The 20225-nt window shown below is 56.7% G+C and overlaps 1 protein-coding gene across 1 annotated transcript in view; it reads left to right on the top strand.

The window, feature by feature from the left end:
- Positions 1-691: 691 nt before the first annotated feature.
- The window catches only part of LOC110481203 (ATP-sensitive inward rectifier potassium channel 12), a 34829-nt gene continuing 15295 nt past the window's right edge, over positions 692-20225 (top strand). Inside the window, exon 1 of the mRNA XM_021549721.3 lies at positions 692-1257. The gene's annotated coding sequence lies outside the window, so the exon portion shown is untranslated. The remainder of the gene's footprint in view (positions 1258-20225) is intronic.

Below are 20225 nucleotides of genomic sequence, written 5' to 3'. Positions count from 1 at the left end.
AAAAAAAAAATAAAAATAATCCCCGCCTGCAATAAAAAGAAGCGGCTCCAATTCTCAGCCCTCCCTCTGCCCCCCGTCTCCTCTCCACACACGCAGCCCCCTGGCCCTTAAACCAGCCCAAAGTGAAGCCTTCAGGGACGCTGTCCCACCATTGATTTTTCATGGAAGGTGTTCGGGAGGAGGCTGATGGACTGCGGGGCTGCCCCCCGACCGCAGCCCCGGCGCGGGGAGCTGGGATGGATCCATGGGGAAAGGGCTGTTGCTTCCCGGTGCTTCCCAGGGCCGGGCTAGAAAAAGCAAGCGGAAGCCATCAAGGTAGAGGAGAGGAAGCGAGGAAGAAGAAGAAGGAGAAGGAGAAGAAGAAGAAGAAGGCCCGAAGGGCTGGGGCGCAGCAGCCATTAGGAAAGTGCTGATGCAGAGGTTCCCTCGTGTCTACGGGCAGAGTTGGAGGAGTTGCTGTTCGCGGACAAAGGCAGCAGGAGGGAGTGGAGCTTTGTGGAAGCCGGAGCTTGTCTCACTGGGTGTCTGTGTTTCATTCCCTGTCAAAAGCCTGGGAGCTGGTGGAGGGGGGGGGGAAAGCAGGGAAGCGGCGAGCTGCAGCGCTCGCTCAGGATCAGATAGCAAGAAAACCAATAGCGGCGAGAAAGAAAAAAAAAAAAAAAAAAATAGAAAACCAACCCACATCAACCAACCAACCCACCCACCCTCCACGCTGAGGCTGGAACAGGCAGGTCCCTGCCAACTCCACAGCACGCAGCAAGCAGGGAAGAAGGGAAGAAGTCCACCCTCCCTGGGCAGGAGCGGAGTTGAGCCCAAAGGATATTTGATGACACTTTGGCAACGATGGGTCCCCCAGCATCTTCCAGAGCCCATTTGAGGGTGAAGGCTCCGAAAGCGCAGAGGGAGTTTGAAGCTAAATTCACCTGAGTCTGGATCTCTTGGTCGCTGGGATTTATCTATTTTTCTTTTTTTTCTCCACGAGGAAACCGAACCAAGAAAAAAAGCGTGCTTGCCTTTTTTTTTTTTTTTTTTTAATCTCCCTAATTTTTTTTTTTTTAATTCTTTATTTTTTTTCTTTTGGAAGAAGATTTTTTTTTTTTTTCCCCCTGTGGTTGGAATGGAGGGGTTGGGTCTGTGCCTAAGAAGCAGCAGCCGAACGTCGGTCCTGGGAGAAACCCGAGTGGATGTGGGGTGCCCTGCCAGCTAACTCTGCAGGAGCTGCAGCCCCACGGCCGGAGGGGCTGGATGCGGTGAGAGGTAAGTGCCGGCTCCGGTGCCTGCCGACCACGGCTCCTCCGCTCCTCCAGCTCCGTCTTAATCCCAAGTCAGAGGCAAAAACAGCAGTCTCATAGTGAGTCAATCACTTCCACCTATTGCAGCCCTAATGGAGAAATAAGACGGGGAAGTTTTGCAGCGGCATCTCCACGGGGAAAGTTCCCCCTCACCCCTGTGCCCCCAAATGCCAGCTTAGGGGGGGATGTTTTGCCGAGCGGCATCGCCGTGCCAGTGCCACGGGCCCCCTCCCTGCCCAGCCAGCACTCAGGGTATCGCTGCTGCTTTTTTGGGTTCCTCTCTGTGCTCCTGCTCCCTCCTGCTCGCTTCCCCCGGCCAGCTCGCTTCCTCACCCAAAACTTTTGCACAGCGGTTGTTTTGGGCGATGCCCACGCGGGGTTATGCCCCTCGGTGCCCACACAGGGACGTTCACATGTCGGTGTGACACACACACACACACACACACACACACAGAGCCTTACCCCTCCAATCCCCAACTCCCCGGGCCTCGCCGGCGGAGACACGCTTGGGGTGAGCTGCAGGGCTGGGGGGACTTGGAAGGCAAACTGCAAAGCGCAGGGAAAAAGCCGAGCACGGCAGCAGCAGCAGCAGCAGCAGCAGCAGCAGCAGCAGCAGCAGCATAATTGCATCACTGTAATAGTATCGGCGCTGAGCACGAGCCAGGCGAGTAAAATTGTCCAGAAAATGAGCTGTACTAAAGTGCCTCCAGTTAGCAGCACCTGCACGCCTTCACTGGGTGCTTGAGGCCGTTTGTATTTTTAGAAGTCTCTCTTAATTATAGAGCAAAGAGTGTGAGAGGGAAAATGGTGTGTATTTAGCAGCATTCCCGGACAGTTTTGCAGTGAATATGAGCACAAAATCACCAAATAGGGTTTATTTTCTTCCCCCCCACCCTTGCACTTGTGATTTTGAACCACCTGTTTTGCTGTGGTGTCAGCAAACGAGGGCTGGGTTCGTTTCTTTCCTGTTCTTAGAAAGCGTGGCGTGACTTTGCCCGTGAAAAAGATGGGAAGCGGTCCTGCTGCCTTCCCTCTGCACCCCAAACCAGCCCCAGTTTCTGAGATCTTCCCATTCCCATCCCAGGGGTGACACTGCTGGGGACAGGGGACTCACATGTCGGTGCCAGATCTTCTGCAAGCAGCAAAGAGCTGGGGATGTTTTACAGGTCACTGTGAAAAGAAATCCACAACAAGCCCTGCAACAACTCATTTTGTTTCTACAAACCTTCTTCCCCGATCCCCTTCTCTGCAAAACTTTCCAGGGCCTTTTGTTTGGAACAGCAGGTGAAATTCCCTTTGATTGAGCACAAAGCAATGAAGCTACCAGAAAATAATGAAAACAAAACCTAAAAAAAAAGAAAAAATATCCTTGCTTGCTCTTTTCAGGCCTAGAATAACAGTCAGTGTTCCCATCCATGCCAGATAAGCTTAATAAAGCTCTGGCTTTGCTGGGGAAGGCACCGTAAAGGCCACTTTACTTCTTGCCTCTGATCCAAAACACACTTTGAAATCCTGTGTTGCCTCTGCTGCTCTTTACCCAAAAGAGTTGCTTTGCCTGTGAAGTCAACGTAGTTTTTTTTCCTTAGCGCTGGAATGACCAGGGGGATTATGGCGATTCCCCTGGGACCAGCTGGGGTGGGATTTTGGCGTCGCCCCACTCTGGTGCCGTGGTGCTCTGTAGATCCTGGTGGTGCTCACGGTGGGGTTCTCCCCTGTCCCTGCAGCAGAAACCGCTCCCGCTGCGGAGAAACTTCGGAGGAGCTGCCGGGGGAACCGCACCGCGAGCTGGAACCTGGCATTGCCACCCGAGTCCTGCTGGCTTTTGGGGGCTTCTAGGGTGGGAATGTGCCTGAGACACACGGGAGCCTCACCTGACCTCTGTGCAGGGGAAAGGAGGCTGGGTTGGCAGATTTGGGGGTGCTGTCCCTGCGAGGGGTCGCTGCAGGGACAGCTCTGCCCTGTGTGGCACTTGGAGGGGGCACCTTATGTAAGCAGCGGTGGCAGCGCCGTGCCCCGGCCGTGCCACCCTGCTCTGCCGCTGCCAGGCCCTGCCAGTCCCCGCTCCCAGGGTCCCCTCTGGGTGCTGCTGGATCGCTGTGGGCAGGAGCACGACCCCCCTGTCAGGGCAAACAGCTCCAAGCCCAGGGGTTTGCCTCTGGGTTTTGCAGAGTTCATGGTTGCACCCTTCCCGGCGCTGGCTTTGCCATCCCCAGCCCTGGGGAGGTGGCACCAGGCTCAAGCCCCTTTCTAGGTTCTTTTCCACCCTTTGGCTGAAGTCTGGCCCTGTTTGGGTTTGGCAGTGCAGGGCAGGAGCTGGCTCACCTGGATGAGGAGGGAGAAATCATCTTTTGAGTGTAGGGACGCTGTGTCTCTGTCCCAGATCATGAGGCTGTGTCCCTCCATCCCCCTGCAGGCCCCTGAGTGCCCAGTGCATACCCAGCCACCTTCCCTGAACCTGCTGTGCCCGAAATGGAGGAAAAGAGAGAAAAAAAATCATCATTAATGGTCTCGGGAAGCCCCTGTGCCCCAGGGAGTGGAGCTCGGTGGGTGTCTTGTCACTCCAGCTCCACTCCAGCTTCTGAGTTGGGGTGCAAGGGAGAAAGGTGGGAGTGTGACGGCAGGGAGGGTCCCAGTGCTGCTCTGCACAGCTCTGGCTGACTCTGGGATTGTCACCTCGCAGGGATGTGCCCCTCTTTCAGCATTCCTGGCTCGTTCCTAGCTTGTTCCCTAGTTCCAGCTTGGTCCTGCAGTCCCAGCTTGATCCCAGTTCCCAGCTGACTCCCTGGTTCCCAGCTTGCAGTGAGGCAGGACTGCCGGTGGGCGATGGATTTCTTGCAAAGCTCTCTCAGATTCTCCCGTTGGACTTTTGAAGCATCTGGTATCACTATCTCAGCGTCATTATGAATTAATTACCATTAATTTCCTGCTCTGGTATCTCCCATTGCTGGAACCTTTAGCCTGGGCTTTTTTTCCCCTCCCCTGACATCCCCAAGCAGAAATGGCCAGATCCAGACCGTGCCTGCCAGAAAGGCAGAGAGAAATCACCTACCTGTGGGGACGGGGCTCCCCATCCCGCACCAAGGCAGGGGATGGGGATGCTGCCGGGATCCCGATGCTCTGGTAGCCAGGGTAAGGCTGATCCCAGGTGCTGCCAGCCCTGCCTGCCCACTTGCTGTGCCCCCAGCACATGGGATGGGCATTTTGGGGATGGGTGACCCGGGTGATGCTGGCTGTGCCATCCCTCACCTCTGTTTCCCTAAAGGGATGCAGGGCAGGTGAGGCCAGGGCTGTTCCTTAGGGGAAGGATCTTCCCTTCAGCTCTGGAAAAACCTGATCGTGGCTCCCCAGCTTGTGCTGGAGGCACCAGGGATGCTCCTTCCTGGGATGCTGTTCCAGGGACGCTGATCCCAAGGAGGCTGGGATCTGTCACAGGGATCCTGGCCTCAGGAAGGCTATCCTTAGGGGTACTGACCCTCCAGATTTGTGGGGATGGGGATACAGATGTAGCAGCTTGGGATCAGGGCTGGATGTTTTGCCCTGGCCGTGTTCATCCCGCTCCGTGAGCCGCCCTGAGGCAGGCCCAGCCTGGGAGTGCCAACCTGACCACCCGGCTCCTTCCCTGGGCTCCTGGCACGGGCGAGCCCTGGTGAGACCAGAGGCACTCAGTGGGATGTGGGTGCAGCCCCACCCCACCCCACCGCTTGCCCCATCCCCTGCCCCACGGCGGCACAACCCTCCTGTCCCCCCGCTCCTGTCCCCACCGCCGTGTGTCCCATGGCAGGGCCACAACAACCCAAGGGCCACCCCAGTGTCCCCCTTGCAGCCCTTGCAGCCTGGGCTGAGCTGGTGGGGTTTTCCCCCAAACTCCCGAGCCCCGTGGCTGGGGCGGGGTGGGGTGGCAGCCCCGGGGGGGCCGGGGACACCCCCGGTGTCCTACATCCCCAGAGCTGGCTGGGGCTTACGTAAGAGCCGTGCTGCAGTGCCTGCTCTGCTCAGCGCCAGTGCCACCGGCAGAGCTGCAGCGCCGAGCCCATCTCCCTGGATATTTGCTTTTTGGGGACAAGGAGAGGGAGGGGGACACCTGCAGGGTAGCTGAGCTTCAGGGAGTGGCCAGAACATGGAGGGGGTGGATGGGAGGGCTGGCTGGGCATGAGGTTGAGGTGTCTGCTCCCAGCACCTTCTGGCAGTGACCTTGGGGGCCAGAATTCCCCCTGGGTGGCAGCACCCCTGTGGAAGAAGGGCTTGGGGATGGGGACAGCAGAGAGTCCTAAGCCAGAGGTCAGGTTGGAGACCCTACTGTGCCCACAGTCCTGCCTCTACCCTCTCGGAGAGCACTGTGGAGGGGGGAAACTGAGGCAGGAGGCTGTGACATTCTATGGGGGGCAGCTACCAGGGACCCTCTGGATGGGGAGGGGATGGGGAATTACCATCTCCTCGGTTGGAGATGCCCCAGCTCAGCCCAAGCTCTGCCCCCAGAGGGCTGGCACAGGGCACAGGGACGTGCTGGCACTCGGAGCAGCCTGGCAGGGAGGTGCAGCTCTGGAGTGTGTGTGACGTGACTTGGGCCACGGGGGGACGTCAGGCTGGCTGCAGCACCTTCCTGTCCCCAGCCTGAGTTCCCAGGAGCAGGGAGCTGTGGGGAGAGACCTCCCTGCCAGGCTGTGCCAAGGCAGCAGACCTGTGTGTCACCAGTGTGCCACCAGCGTGCCACCAGCGTGCCACCGTGCCTGACCACTGCCAAGTGCTGGAGTACACCTGGGTCTGACCCAGCCCTGGGAGCCCCAGGGCTGTGGGTGGGCTCAGGGTGCTGACAGCAGCCCAGGGGCTCAGGGTGGCACCTGCCTGAGCTGAAATGCCACCACAGCCCCACTCTGGCACAGCTCGCTGGAAGCAGGAGGAGGGTTTGTGTCACCTGGTGGTCACCTGGCCCATGTCAGGGTTTGTGTCCCAATGGTGACCCGGTGTTGTGGGGGACCTGGTGGGTCCCTGGCCCATCCTGCTCGTGCAGGACCACCCAGTGCCCCCAGCAGCTGGGCTGTGTCTCTGTGGTGATGCTTGGCCAGTGCTGAGGTGGGGCAGTGCCACCACCTGTGAGTGCCACCTGCCCACAGAGGTGCCTGACAGGGCAGCATGGATGTCACTGCAGGGCTGTGGGAAATCCCAGTGTGATGCCAGTGTGAAATATGTGGTGTCACCCATCCGTGACAGCCAGGGTGCCCCCAGGGATCGAGTCAGTGAGACCACCACCCTTTTCTCTCCCCCTTTGCCCCTCGTGCCCAGGCTCAGCTGGCATTTCTGCCAGGGCTTGGTGGGATGGAGCCCCACCACCCCCAGCATCCTGCTGAGCCCCTGCCCTGCTGGGCACCCCGAGGAGCTGTGATGTGTGCTGTGCTCGGCACAGGGAGCCTGCACCCCAAAGCCAGGGGAACCAAGGACACCAGTGAGCTCATCCCTCCTGCCTGGGATGGGAAAATCATTGCATTGTGCTCCCTGCAAAAGGCTCAAAGGCCTTTGGTTCCCTTTTAGGACACGGCTGGAAAGGAGCCACCGAAACAAATGCCAGGAAAAATAAGGCTTCAGTAGTGGCTACTTTCTTCTTGGGATCTGAACGTGGACCCCTCACCTTAGAGAGCCCTTTGGGGAACCCCCAGGGCTGTAGGGATAAAACTCACCCCAGCACAGGCCAAATTCCAACCTGTTGGATGATTCAAATGTTTGGGAAGATCTCTGGATTGTGCTGCCCTTTGTCTCTGCAGCAGCACACGGGAGCCCTGGCACAACCCCCTGGAGGGTTGGGCCACCTGGCACGGTGGGATCCTGCTCCCCAGCCAGGGTGGGATCTGGCAGTGAGGCTCTCAGCTGGGCTGAGAACAGCCTCCAACTACACACTAATCTCCATCTGACAGCGAGTCATCCTTCCCACCCTGCTGAAGGCTGGAATGACAGTGTGGTTAAAGGGGCTGATGAATTAAGTGCATCTTAGAAATACATCAGATATTAAAATTCCCGTGTAATTACAGTGCAATGGATTATGTGTGGTGCTGAAGGGGAAGCAATTCGGTGGAGCAAAGGAATTACAGTGAGAGAGGAGAGGCAGTGAAATGTAATTGCCCCCAGCTCTGCTCTGTTGCGGGTAGAGCAGGGGCAGCTTTGGAGCTGCAGTGGGAGCTGAGAGGCCCCAGAGCTCTGCTGGCATCCAGGGCTTGTCTGGGACACTGCAGGGATTGGGGAAATTGAGTTGGACCTGCAGAGTTTTGTGGAGGGGAGTGAGAGAGAGCTTTGCTCTGCTCCATCCCTTGCTCTCCCGGGGAGGAAGGCACCCTGCTCCCAGTCTGCCTCTGGCCACACACATCCACAAGCTCACTCCAGCATCCCACTGCTCCCAGTGCTCCCATGTGTGATCAGCAGTGAGTGCTTGAGCAGATCTAAGACAAGAGAACCTGATCTCCTCTCCTCTCCTCTCCTCTCCTCTCCTCTCCTCTCCTCTCCTCTCCTCTCCTCTCCTCTCCTCTCCTCTCCTCTCCTCTCCTCTCCTCTCCTCTCCTCTCCTCTCCTCTCCTCTCCTCTCCTTTCCTCTTTCCTTTCCCCTTTCCCTTCCCTTCCCTTCCCTTCCCTTCCCTTCCCTTCCCTTCCCTTCCCTTCCCTTCCCTTCCCTTCCCTTCCCTTCCCTTCCCTTCCCTTCCCTTCCCTTCCCTTCCCTTCCCTTCCCTTCCCTTCCCTTCCCTTCCCTTCCCTTCCCTTCCCCTTTTCTTTCCTCTTTGCTATCTTCATTCCTTTCCCTTTTTTCTGCCTCCTCCCTCTTTTCCTCTTCTGTTTCTTTGCTCCTATTCTTTTTCTCTCTCCTTTTCCCTTTCCCCGTCCTTCCATGCCCGAGGCAGTGCAGGTGTGTGAGCCGGGGTTGCTCCAGGTGTTCAATCCAGGCCCCCCATCCTCCTCCCGCACTGGGGGCACAGGGGAATTGGTTTTGTGCTTTCAGTCCCCCTGCCCCAGGGAGGAGCTGCCACCCGAAGGGACCCTGTGGGCAGAGTGTCCCCAGCACGATTTGGCCGCGGAGCTGCCGGAGCAAAGGCTTTGCCTTAATGAGCCGCTGCTGGTTTGCTCCTTAATGATGTGGAGCGGCGCCATCGCCGGACAATTAATGAGCCTCGTCCCAGGCTCGGATAAGGGCACAGAGCGAGCGGGCGTGGGGTGCTGTGGGGTGCTGTAGGGTGCAATGGGTGCTGTGGGGTGCTGTGGGATGCTGTGGGATGCTGTGGGGTGCTGTGGGATGCTGTGAAGTGCTGTGGAGTGCTGTGGGATGCTGTAGGGTGCTGTGGGATGCTGTGGAATGCTGTGGGGTGCTGTGGGACGCTGTGAGGTACTGTGGGGTGCTGTGGGATGCTATGGGGTGGTGTGGGATGCTGTGGGTTGCTGTAGGATGCTCTGGGATGCTGTGGGGTGCTGTGGGTTGCTGTAGGGTGCTCTGGGATGCTGTGGGGTGCTGTGGGGTGCTGTAGGGTGCTCTGGGATGCTGTGGGGTGCTGTGGGGTGCTGTAGAGTGCAATGGGTGATGTGGGATGCTCTGGGGTGCTGTGGGACACTGTGAGGTGCTGTGGGGTTCTGTGGGATACTATGGGGTGCTGTGGGGTGCTGTGGGGTGCTATGGGGTGGTGTGGGATGCTGTGGGGTGCTGTAGAGTGCTGTAGGGTGCTGTGGGATGCTGTGGGGTGCTGTGGGACGCTGTGAGGTGCTGTGGGATGCTATGGGGTGGTGTGGGACACTGTGAGGTGCTGTGGGGTGCTGTGGGGTGCCACATGTGTGGGAACAGAGCGGGGCTGTGCTGAGGCCCCCACCGGGGAGCACCAGTGACCCACCCATAGTGCTGCCTCCCCCTCCTCCTCCTCCTCTTCTTCCTCCTCCTCTCCCCCACCCCAGAAGGGCCAAGAGTCACACAGGACATTGTCCCCATCTTGTCCCCACACTTGGTGAGGACACAGGGCCGTGTGACGCCTGCCTTCGCTCGTGCAATGGCGTTTGTTCACTAATTAGCACAATCTGGCAACCCACACCGTTCTTCCAGTCATTAATTATTATTAATTATTTGTTATGCAAGTAGGGTTGAGGAGCACAGCGCTGAAGGCAGCACAAACACAAACAGTCCAGGCCCGGGTGTTTATGTAATGGGCACCATGGGCACCCAGGCTCCGAGCTGGCCCTGCCTCGTGTCCCCGGGGAGCTGGGGACACCTTGGTGGCATCAGTGACAATCAGGGCTGCAGGGCTGGTGCTGGAGGGGACTGCAGGAGGGCTGGATGTGGGATGTTACAGGGAAAATGGTGCTTTTCGGGGTCCAGGGGGAGGAAGGTGATGGGATGACCCAAGGGCGGAGGGAGGTGTGGTGGTGGGTGGCTGAGGGAGGTGCTGCTGGCAGAGGTGGGAGAGGTGATTTGTGGGGAGCGCTGGGCTCCAGGATGGTTTGGGTGAATGGGGATGAGAGATCTCTGCAGGCTGCTCTTGGGGTGTAAAGTTTATTAGGGATGGAGAAAGGTCCTGCCTCGAGCTGCCAGACACAGCACAGGGTGAGCCTTGAGGGGATGGGGCAGGGAGAGACAAGAGGATGCTCTAGGAGAGGGTGCAGGTCCTAAGAGGGGGAAGATCCAAGAGAGCGTCCGGCCCCTCGGAGACCCCTTTTCAGGGGGCTTCAAGGTGGGCTGGAGCAAGGCTTGGGCCAATGGGGTTACAGGCACTTGATGTTTTAGGGGAGGGTACAGGCGCGGGGTGAGCCGTACACTTTGGGGGGTGAGATGGAACAGTCCACTTGACCCCCAGACCCATCCATAGGCAAGTCCAGCTAGCAGAGAGGACTGTTCTCATCCTGGCTGTATTATTTATGGATAATTATATTTATCCATCCTTCCCAACAGTGATTGTTGTGTTTTGTGGGTGCTGAGGAAGTCCTGTCCCACTCTTTTTCCTGTGGTCCATCTCTAGGAAAGGTATCTGGGGAGAAGCTGGGATGTTTCACCAAAGGTGGTTCAATAAGTGGCAGTTTCCTGTCTCCATCCCCCCAGCTGGATGGTGGATGGGGCTGGGCCCCACCCGTGCAGCCCTCCCACTCCTCTGCCTGGTGCTGATGGGGCATTATTTTGGTGCTCCCCACCTTCCCCTTGCCCTCCATCTGGGGCTCTCTGCTCTCTCCATGCTCCCTTCCCTTTGCAAGCCTCTGATCTCAGCATCGACCCCAAATGCAGCCACCCATCACATCCCTGTGCCACGGAGCAATAGCACCAGTGGCACCGTGCCACAGGGGCACAGGCTGGCAGCAGCAGGGCCCTACCCAAGCCTTGCTTGAGCAATGGGGAAAGGAACTGAGAAAAAAATGGAAATTAAAGGGAGGAAAGGATTAATAAGGATCCTGCCTCAACCACAATGGCTTTGTTTCAGGAGAGATGATACCACATGCTGGCTAACGCTGCTTCTCAGAGGGATTTGGGAAGAAGAGAGGTTTTGGCCATGCCAAGGTGCAGATCTGGTGTGCTGTGAGTGTGGTCTTGGTCCCTGCCCAGCCACTGATATTCCCTGGTGTCCTGCTGATTCCCCAGCCAAGTGCTGCACCATGAGGCCACCGCTGGCATAAAGCAAAGCCTGGCAGAGTGGAGATTTGGGGGGAGAAATGTGTTCTCACAAGGCAGTGCCTGTCCTGCTGGGTGCTGCTGTGGAGCCATGTCCTGGGACGTGGGACTCCCTGGAAGCTGGAGGGCTGCTGGCTCCTGCTGCACAGGGAATCACCCCATAGTCTGTGTCCAGTTCACCCTGACTACCCTGAGCACAGAACATCCTGTGTGTTCTGAACAATTCCCTCTTTCAAGCACCAAGCTCCATGTGGATCACCTGTACATCCACGTATACCCCTGTATATTCCTCCCCAGCCCTGGTGTAATTTGCTTTTTGTAATTCTTAGATCGCTCAGTCACTGCCCCATAAGGCTGCTTTCTGTATTTCCTCCATCCTGGGGTATTTGCCCTTTAGAGGAACATTTCTTTAGAGGTATTCCCAGCAGGGATGGGAGAGAAGCAGCACTTTGCACAAGCTGTGCTCAGAGCTGCAGCGATGTCCCAACAAAGCTCTCCCATTATTGCTGCGCCTGAGGTCCATGGGGAGCTCAGCCTCTTTTCTTCCTTCTCCGCTGCAGGAACCAGCTCTGGCTGCTGCCAGGGTTATCTCCATCCTCCAGCTTGCAGCACGCTCTGCTGCTTCCCTGTCCCTCCGAGGGCTGGGGCTGGACCCGGCCGGGCAGCACGGGCTCCTGCAGCGGAGCGCCAGGGCTTCGTTCTCCCACCGCCAATAATAAACTCGGAGATAAAATCAGGAGACAAACTGGGGACTTGTGGAAGTTCCCTGCCTGCTGCCTGGGCACCGGTGCGTGCTCTCTGCCCCATCCTGATCCCAAGGGTGAGCAGGGAGGGCTGAAGCCAGATGCTGTTTCTAATAAAGCTCGGCCCCCGCCGTGAGCCGCGCTCAGCCTCGCCCGCTCCAGATGATACCGGCGGGGAGGCCGCCGCCGGACGGACCTCGCGGTACCCGTGAAAAGCAGCTGAAGGTGAAAGGATCTTGCATCTGTGTGCTGGTGGTTTGTGGCATAAGGATGCTCTGAGGAGCATCTTGCCCCGGCCGTGTCCCCCGTGGGGGGCTCGGGGCGCTGCGTGGAGCGCAGCAGGAAGGAAGCGCTCGGCGAGGACGCAGCCAGCACTGCGTGCGCGTCCTTACATGTGTGCTATTTTCAGCTTGACGGGGAGCAGGCCAAGTTCTCCGACAGATTGAGTTGGGAGCTGAAATCCTCCTCTGCTCCTCCCCGCTGCCCAGCACCCACTGCCTGCAGGCACGGCGAGTCCGAGCGCGCCGCGGGCACCTCGCTCCGCTCCGCGCAGTCCGCGCTCCCACCGGAGCTCAGCACACCCGCTCCTCTCCCCGTGGTGCTGCTGCTCCATCTCGGAGCAAGGCCACAAGATCTGACCCTGCTCAGAGCCTCCCTTCCTCACTTTGGGCTGGTCCAGACACTGCCACCAACATCCTCCCAAACCCAGCCCCATCCATCACGGATCTTCAGCCTCACCTGCCTTTGGCTTCACTCACTCACATTCCCACCTGCTCCGTCCATGCTTTTTGCCCAAGCAGAAGATATCCTTCCTCCCTTCCTTCCTCCTCTTCCCAAATTCCCCCTTCCTCACCCCCATCATTGTGACCCCTCCAGAAGCACAGCCGTGTCCTCACCCTGTTTGAAATGCAGGAAAGAAACCCATGTGCAACTTACTGTCTCGGCACCCTGTAATCATTTTGTCAGCCAAAGAGCACTTTTGTCAAACCCCCACAGGCAAACTGGGAGGGGATGAATTGGGAAGAGGCATCTGACACCACTCCCTGCTTTTTTCCCTCCTTTCCCATCTGGGGTTTTGCTTTACCTGCAGGACAAGCATTGGTTTTGTCTCTCCTCTCCCTCTCCACGTGTTTCAACAACTGTCCAGAGAGAGCAAAAGGAATAAGGGAAATGTTGCAGGAGAGCAGCAAGGCTGGAGAAAATGTATTGCCAGAGGCTGGGTCTGCTCAACAAAGTGCAATTATGCAATGGGAGGAGAAAGCTGTTTGGGCCTGGAGAGGGGTTTCCAACCAGGACTAATGGAACCCCAGGCTTGGTCACCTGGGATGGCCTCAAAGTGTCCCTGGCCCCTTTCAGGTGCTGGGGGCACCTTAAATGGCTCCTTCTGTCCAGCACATGAGCTGCTCTGAGGGGTTTTACAGTGGGAGGTCAATGGCATTGGTTTGCTCCATCCTCAAAGCAACAAACTCAGTGACAGCGGCTGCTTGGCCCAGTCCTGGGAGCTCAAACCTTTCTCCAGGGCCAAGCCCATAAATGAGCCAGGGTTGTCCTCAATGTAACTTTTCCTACTGCAGCTTCAGGAGGGGTGTCCCTTTCTCAGCCCCCTCATCTTCTCTGATGAGTGTCTGGGGTCACAGCACCAGCTGACAACAGCCCTTTCCTCCAGGAAAAGGGTGGAGGCAGTTGGAGTCAGCATTTCATACGCCCTTGAGGACAGATGGGCTTCCCAGGGACAGGCAGTCGGTGTGGGGAGGGACAGGATCTACTCCAAGCATGGGGACCTCTGATCTGGATTCTGCAGCCTGGGAATGTGGCTCTCCCTTCCCTGCTTTTCATTTGGCTGGCACTTGCCCGAGCACTGGGGCGAGCTGCCTTTGCCAGCCTGCATCACATGAGCACCACGGGGAGTTTGCACAGAGCCGATCCCTTCTCTCTAACCTTTCCACTAATGAGGCAACAAATTCCTGGGATGGCTGCAGCGCTGGAAGGTTGGAGCCATCACAGCTCTGCCCATGGTCCCATCCTCCTTTCCCACATCCTTAGTGGTTGGAGGTGTAAAGAGGAGCTGGGAACGGGATGCTCCAAGGAAATCTCATGTCCAGGATGGCACCATTGACTGGAAAAATGATGCACCACAAAGCAAAGTCGAGCCCTGCCTAACGAACAGGCGGTCGTTAACTCTGCGTTGAAGGGTTTGCAGGTCTCCAACACAGAAAAAGAAAAAAAAAAAATCTCCAGAACCCACTTGCAAATGCTGCTCATCTAATTAGGGTACTGGGAAAGGCTCATCCATCCTTATGTGTCCGGCGTGTCCTCAAACATGCACGTGAAATCCGGGCCATCAAACACTCGGAGCCGGCATCGCAGCGAGGCGCTCCCGTCCGGAGACAGGTCTTTAAATCATCCCCGAGCTCTGGGAAAACTGCAGACAGCTCGAGAGCGGAAAATGAAAAGGCAAAACATTGCTCCTGGAGCTCTTGCCCTGAATTATTTGCTCAGCTTTAATAATGAGTTACACACAAGCCAGACTGAAGCTGCTCAGATGGTTTTATGGGGAAAACCAGTCCGGTGGATGCTGCGGAGCAGTGCCTGGTGCCTTGGTCCTCCCGCACTTTTGGGAACTGATGCGCTCTGGGAAGACAGGCTGGGAAAAGAGGGGGAAAAAATCCTTCTTTTAATGGGTTTTTGTGCAGCATGCAGGTGTGAGAGCTGGGATTGAAGCTTTTCATTGGAGCTGGAGGGACAGCGGTGGTGGGGATGATGTTGCTCTGCCTCCTCTTCGCTGGCCCTATTGCTCCTATGGGTGAATAACTGGCGGGCACCAACAGAGAAAACTCTGGGCTGTTTCCCTGCCTTATTCTAGGCTAGTTTGACTAAATCTGGCTCTTTTAGGATGAATCACTCTAGCACTGCTGGTTGTGACCTGCTGGCCACTGTGCTCGCTGAGCTTCTGCAATTTCTCTTTTATTGGTGAAAATGAGAAGTTGCTTTTTCTGCCCTTTTCTCTGGGATCACAGATTGCAAATAATGATTGCCTTAAACACAGGCTATTTCCCAGCTTGCTGGGGATGGGATTGCTGGGTGTTCAGTGCTGGTGGCACCAGGAGCCAGGCCAGCTCTGTGTTAACATGGTCCAACAGCATCTTAATTTAACTCTCTGTAATTTAACTCTCCTTTATTTAACTCTCCCTTTGCTCAACTTTATCTTTTCTAATGGAGCAGAGTGGATGAGGTCTTGCCACGAGCCATGTGTTGTATCACAGCGGGCTCTGGGTTGGTTTCCATGTGTTTCTCATGGAAAGGCAATGTCTGGGCTGGATCCTGCTCTGCTGAGCTGCAATGGATCCCATTTTCTCCTGTGCCTGATTCTATGGGATCACCAGGAGCACAAGGAGCTGTTCACACTGAGTGCCTGTAGCTGAACGCATCTCCTTGGATTTATTGGTTTCTGTTTGCTGATTTTTTCTCCTGTTTCCTTTCCATGGGATTATTTACAGCCAGGCCAATTCTGCTCCCACCCTCCTCTCCCTCCAAGATCCCCAGGTGTTGCCTTGAGGAGGCAGGGAGCTGTTCCCAGTGAAGGATGCTGTCAAGGCTTAGCCCAAGGGCACGGGTATAAAACTTCCTGCAGGAACAATTTGCTGCAGGAATTGTGCTGAACCAGCCAAACTGGGTGGTTTCAGGGGATCAACCAGGACTGCACTGAGATGATCTCACCCGCTTGCTTCCAGCCTGATCCCACTACTTGTGTAACTCAAACATGTTTTGTAAGGAAAATCTGACCTGATGATCCTTCCCTCTATGGACTAAGCCAGGAACTGATTTTGGTGTTTCTGGCAATAGCAAAATATAAATTTTTCCCCACAGGGAAAATTATAAAATTATGTAGCAAAATATAAATTTTCCCCTTCTTCTCTTTGTGACTCCCATAAGAGCCCTGAAGATTCTGCTGAAGCCCTGAGACAGCAGCAGGTCTGGGCACATGGTTAAAGGTGTGGGTAAGGGACTTGGGGACATGGATTAGTGGTGGCCATGGCAGTGCTGGGTTAACAATTGGACTGGGTGATCCTAGAGACCTTTTGCAACCCTAATGATTCTGTGTGGTGCAGAAAGGCAGGGAGGTCTCCAGGAGCCCAAAGAGTGCCTCCACATGCACCTTGGGTCTGTCAGGACCCAGCAACCTTTTCCCGAATGGAAAATATGCTTTTGGGGTAAAAAAAAAAACCCAACAAAACACAAGAAAAAAAATCAATAGCTGTGATGCCATCTGTGCCTGCAGTGTGGCACAGAGGGGACAAGCTGTGCCCAGACTGCTGAGCACCTATGGCAGGGAGCTGAAAGAGGTGGCATGAGCCCTCCTCCTCATTTTCTCCCCCTGGGAGAGGAATGTCCTGTTTCTCCTGGGAACAACGTATCTCCTTGGCATCTCTCTCTTTAGAAGCTTTGATTTCTTTTCCAACTGCAGCTCTCTAGCCTCAACAGCATGTCTTGGATATGTTTTTCTCCCACTGGTCCCCCTCCTGTTGATCCCAGGGGGAAGGCTGGTTGGAAACCTCTCCAGCAGCCCAGGCAAGAGGCGATGGAGGGCTGGGGGCAGCAAGTTGCCAGTTCATTTGTTTTCCTCGATGGGGTTTCAAAAAAAAAGTGATGGGCTGATGAGTTTGGAGTCTCAGGGGGGCAATTTCCCTGGCAGCATCCAAGTTGTGTCACCTCTCTGCTTGGCTCTGTGACGACAGTGTTGATTTGAATTCTTCCAACTTAAGACTGATTTAAATGATGGTGAAGTTGGGGGGTGGCGTGTGGGAGTAGAGCACTGAGCGCTATTCTTTTTCGGTTGTCATATGCCTCCATAAAGACTTCTGCCTTGGGGATTTGCATAGATCCGTGGTCCAGATTGTGCTGCAAAACCCACCGGTGGTCCTCAAAGCTATGGCAACGCTTCTGTGCTGGCTCCTGAGGCAGATGAAGCTGGGAAGTTTAGGTGTGTTTGCAAGTCTTATGCCATGATTGTTCCTTTTTGGGTTTGGGGGATGCAGATGGGGCTTGCAGTGCAGATGGGGTTTGGAGAGTCCACTCCCCTCCTGACCGACAGCTTTCCCCCTCCTCTGCAGTCCCACCCCCTGGGGAATGCCTGGCTGCATCTCTATTCTATTCTATTCTATTCTATTCTATTCTATTCTATTCTATTCTATTCTATTCTATTCTATTCTATTCCATTCCATTCCATTCCATTCCATTCCATTCCATTCCATTCCATTCCATTCCATTCCATTCTGTTCTTCTCCTCAACCTGTTCTGCTTCGCTGAGCTCTCCCAGCCTTGCACTCCAAACCACTCTAGTTTGATGGCAAGATGGTGAGGTCAGGAAAAAAACCCAACATTCTCAATGTTTTTGTGAAAAATAGGTGTTTGGGTAATGACCTCATGGGGAGGGAGGCTGCAGAGTGAGCCAGTCTCCTACCAGTGAAACCGCAGGAGGCGAACGAGTGGGATTGTGCAAATGTCCCAGCCCCAGGGAAAGCTTAATTCGGTGGTTGTAATAGCTGAGGACACGCACATCTGTAGGGAAGCAGGCTCCCTTCCTCACGCTGCTCCCAGAAGGGCTTGTTTGTTTAATTTTATCTCGCCGAGAAAATTATAAAAGGAAAAGAAAAAAAAAAAAAAATACAACCACCACTCTGTGGTTTTACTCAGCTGCAGCACAAAACCCACCCCAGCGGAGCCTGGAGAGCGCCGGGAGCGAAGCCCTCGCCTGAGCCCAGGTATTTGCGAGGGGAAGAGGGGCAGCGAGGGGCCGTGTGACGGCGGCAGCCCCCGCGCCCTGCCAGGACCCCGCTGCCGGCTGGCACAGGGCCAGGCAGGATGGAGCCGGCTGTAGGAATTCGTCAGAGCTGGAGAGATCCGGACATCGCACTCGCTAATCTGCTCTCCCACCTCCACCCCGTGCTGATAAACCCCTCTCTCTGCCCGGGGCAGCGGTACCCTGGAAGGAGGGAGATATTTGCCCTTCGAGAGGCTGGAGGAGGATGGGGGTCTCTGGGGCTCCCAGAACGACAGCCTGGCTTGCCCAGGTGCCACCAGTGCACCTTGTGGCCGAGCAGAGTGGGCAAGGTTGGATTTGGGGGCAGGAAGTTGAGATCTTTGTGGCTGGTTGGTGCTTTGCAAGCTGCCATGTATAAACCCCGCCAGAGGGATGCTGGTGCGGCTGGATACCGTGGGAGCGCCTGTGCTCTGGTTTCAGCTCATTTTCCTCGCTGTCATTAGTTTAAATTTCCGAGGAAGCCTGGGCTTGGCATCAGACAAGGCTGACATCCTTTAATTTAACAAATGTAAAAACGGGACGGTTTCCAAGTGGAGTGATTAGGAGCGTCCCGCTCCGTCCCGCAGCCGCGGCGTCGGGCGCTGGCCGGGCGCTGTCACCGCCACCCCTGTCCCCGCTGAGACCTCCCCCGCTCGTCACACGGCTGTGCCATCCCCTCCTCGCCATCCCTGCCCGCTGCCGGTGGGCCCGGCTGCCGAGCACCGACGGGGGGGGCTGGATGCAGCAGCGAGGGGAGGGCCGGGGCCGTGCCCCCCGTGCCGCCCCCACGGCACCCACGGAGATCCCGTCACCCCTGCGCCCTGGAAGGGTCTTCTCCGCCTCCGGGCTTGCGTAGGATGGCGCGTGTCCCCCCCTAAGCTGCTTAATGAGGGTTAAGAAGCTAACGGGCTTATTTCCAGCAATGATTTCCACAGCTCTGCAGGTCTCCCTGGAAGCGGAGTGGCCCTGCTCCCACCCGGGAGCATCCTGCTGGTGCTCCCACCAGCCAGCCGGTGCTGCCATGAGCTTGTCAGTGCTCAGGCGGCTGCCTGAGTCAAATCGGTGGCTGTTTTCAGGGTGTTCTAACACCCTGTGACAGAGATGCAGGCTGTGGTTTGGGTAGGGAAGGGGAGTAGGGGGGTGGCATCCCTATGGATACATCCCCCACCGCCCTGGTCCCTCTCGCTCTGCCTCCAGAGCATCTCTGCAGCATCCCTGGGCGGTCGCCTGGAGACGGCCGCCGCGGGTTGCCACAGCGACGGAGCCTTCGCTCAGCATCCCTCCAACTCCGCAGCCTTGGCCGAAGTTGGGCGACAGAAAAATATCCCAGGGAAGGGACTCCGTCCTCCCCTGGGGGAGCAAGCGCAGGGCTGGGGAAACTGAGGCACAGCTGGTGGAGTTGGAGGCAGCTGTGAGGTGATGGAGGAGGGTTTGGAAGTTTTCTATGGGGTGTAATGGGGTAAAAAGTGGTGGAAATGGGGCTGGTGGAGGGCAGGGGGTGCCTGCAGTCTCTGGGGTGCAGGGTCAGCACTTTGGGGGGCGGGTGCTGGTGCAGCAGCTCCATATGAATCCTCCCAGCAGCAGCCATCGATTGTCACCATGGCAATGCCAGCTGTGCTCAGGTTGTCAGCTGTTGTGACATCCAGCACGTGCTGGGCTATGCTGCAGGGCGTGCACACCATGGTGGGATCAGCCACCCAGAACCCAGACAAAAACCTGGGGTCCCCTGCACAGGATGGGGAGACTGGCCACAAAACCATCAGGGTCCCTCAGGAACGGGGTTCCACGGGGTGACGCGGTGGCACAGGCTGGTGCCTGGCCCTGGGGACTCTCTGTGGGGAGGAAGAGGAGGGTGAGACCCTTTGGGGTGACCAAGCCCCCACCAGCCCCACCACGGAGGGGTCCCCCCACCATCCCAAACCTATAATTAAAGACGATGTCCATGGAGGGCGAGGAGAGGTTACGTAACTTCGGCGTTTGGAAAATTCTTTCTGCTCCCTTATCGGCTTTATAAATATCTCGACCTGGGGCCAGGCCAGCCAGGGGGGAAGGTGATGACAAGGGCTGCTGCCAGTCCCCACGCTCAGGCCTTTCCAGCCACCATGCCTCAGTTTCCCCATCCCTATGGACAAAAGCATCCCTGCTTCTCCAACTGCTGTACTGAAGGAAGGGCTCCTTGCTGCCTATGGGAGCAGAGAGTGTTTTTCCCCTCCAACAGAAAAAGAGGTGGATTTTTCTTCCTCTCCTGAAATAGTCTTGAGGGTGGTTTGGGGTCACAGACCTCTTTAAGAGGCAAGACCAAAGAACCAAGGTCCTGCCTGCAGCACTTACTGCCTTGCCCTAATCTGGTATCACATCCCCCAGGTTTGAATTTGTTAAATCCTTCTTGCTGGACTTTGATATCCTAAAAGTCCCTGGGTGGGGGTCATGCAGTGCCTTAGCCACTGTGTTTTCCCAGCAGGATGCTGGGGGTGGCTGCCTGCCCTGTTCCCCTGCTCCACACAGCCCTCCTGACCCTCTGCCATGGCACAACCAGGGGACAGTGGGATGCTGGTGCATGGCTGCTGACCACTGCAGGAGCTCCAGGCTTTGAGAGGGGCTGGAGCAGGTCCCCTGCTCACGTGCACTCATATTTATGCCACTTGCAGAGTTCTGTGCCCGCGGGGATGTCGGAGGGCGGCCGGGGCCGTGTCGATAGGAGCACGCACGGCTCACACAGCCAAGGGCGGCCGCGCCGGCGTTGTGTAACTCTCCGTGAGGCTCTTCACCAGGGGCATGTC

Source organism: Lonchura striata, chromosome 16 (assembly GCF_046129695.1).
Source record: "Lonchura striata isolate bLonStr1 chromosome 16, bLonStr1.mat, whole genome shotgun sequence".
NCBI lineage: Eukaryota > Metazoa > Chordata > Aves > Passeriformes > Estrildidae > Lonchura > Lonchura striata.
The sequence above is the reverse complement of the archived record's forward strand: the minus strand, read 5'-3'. Positions and strand labels throughout refer to the sequence as shown.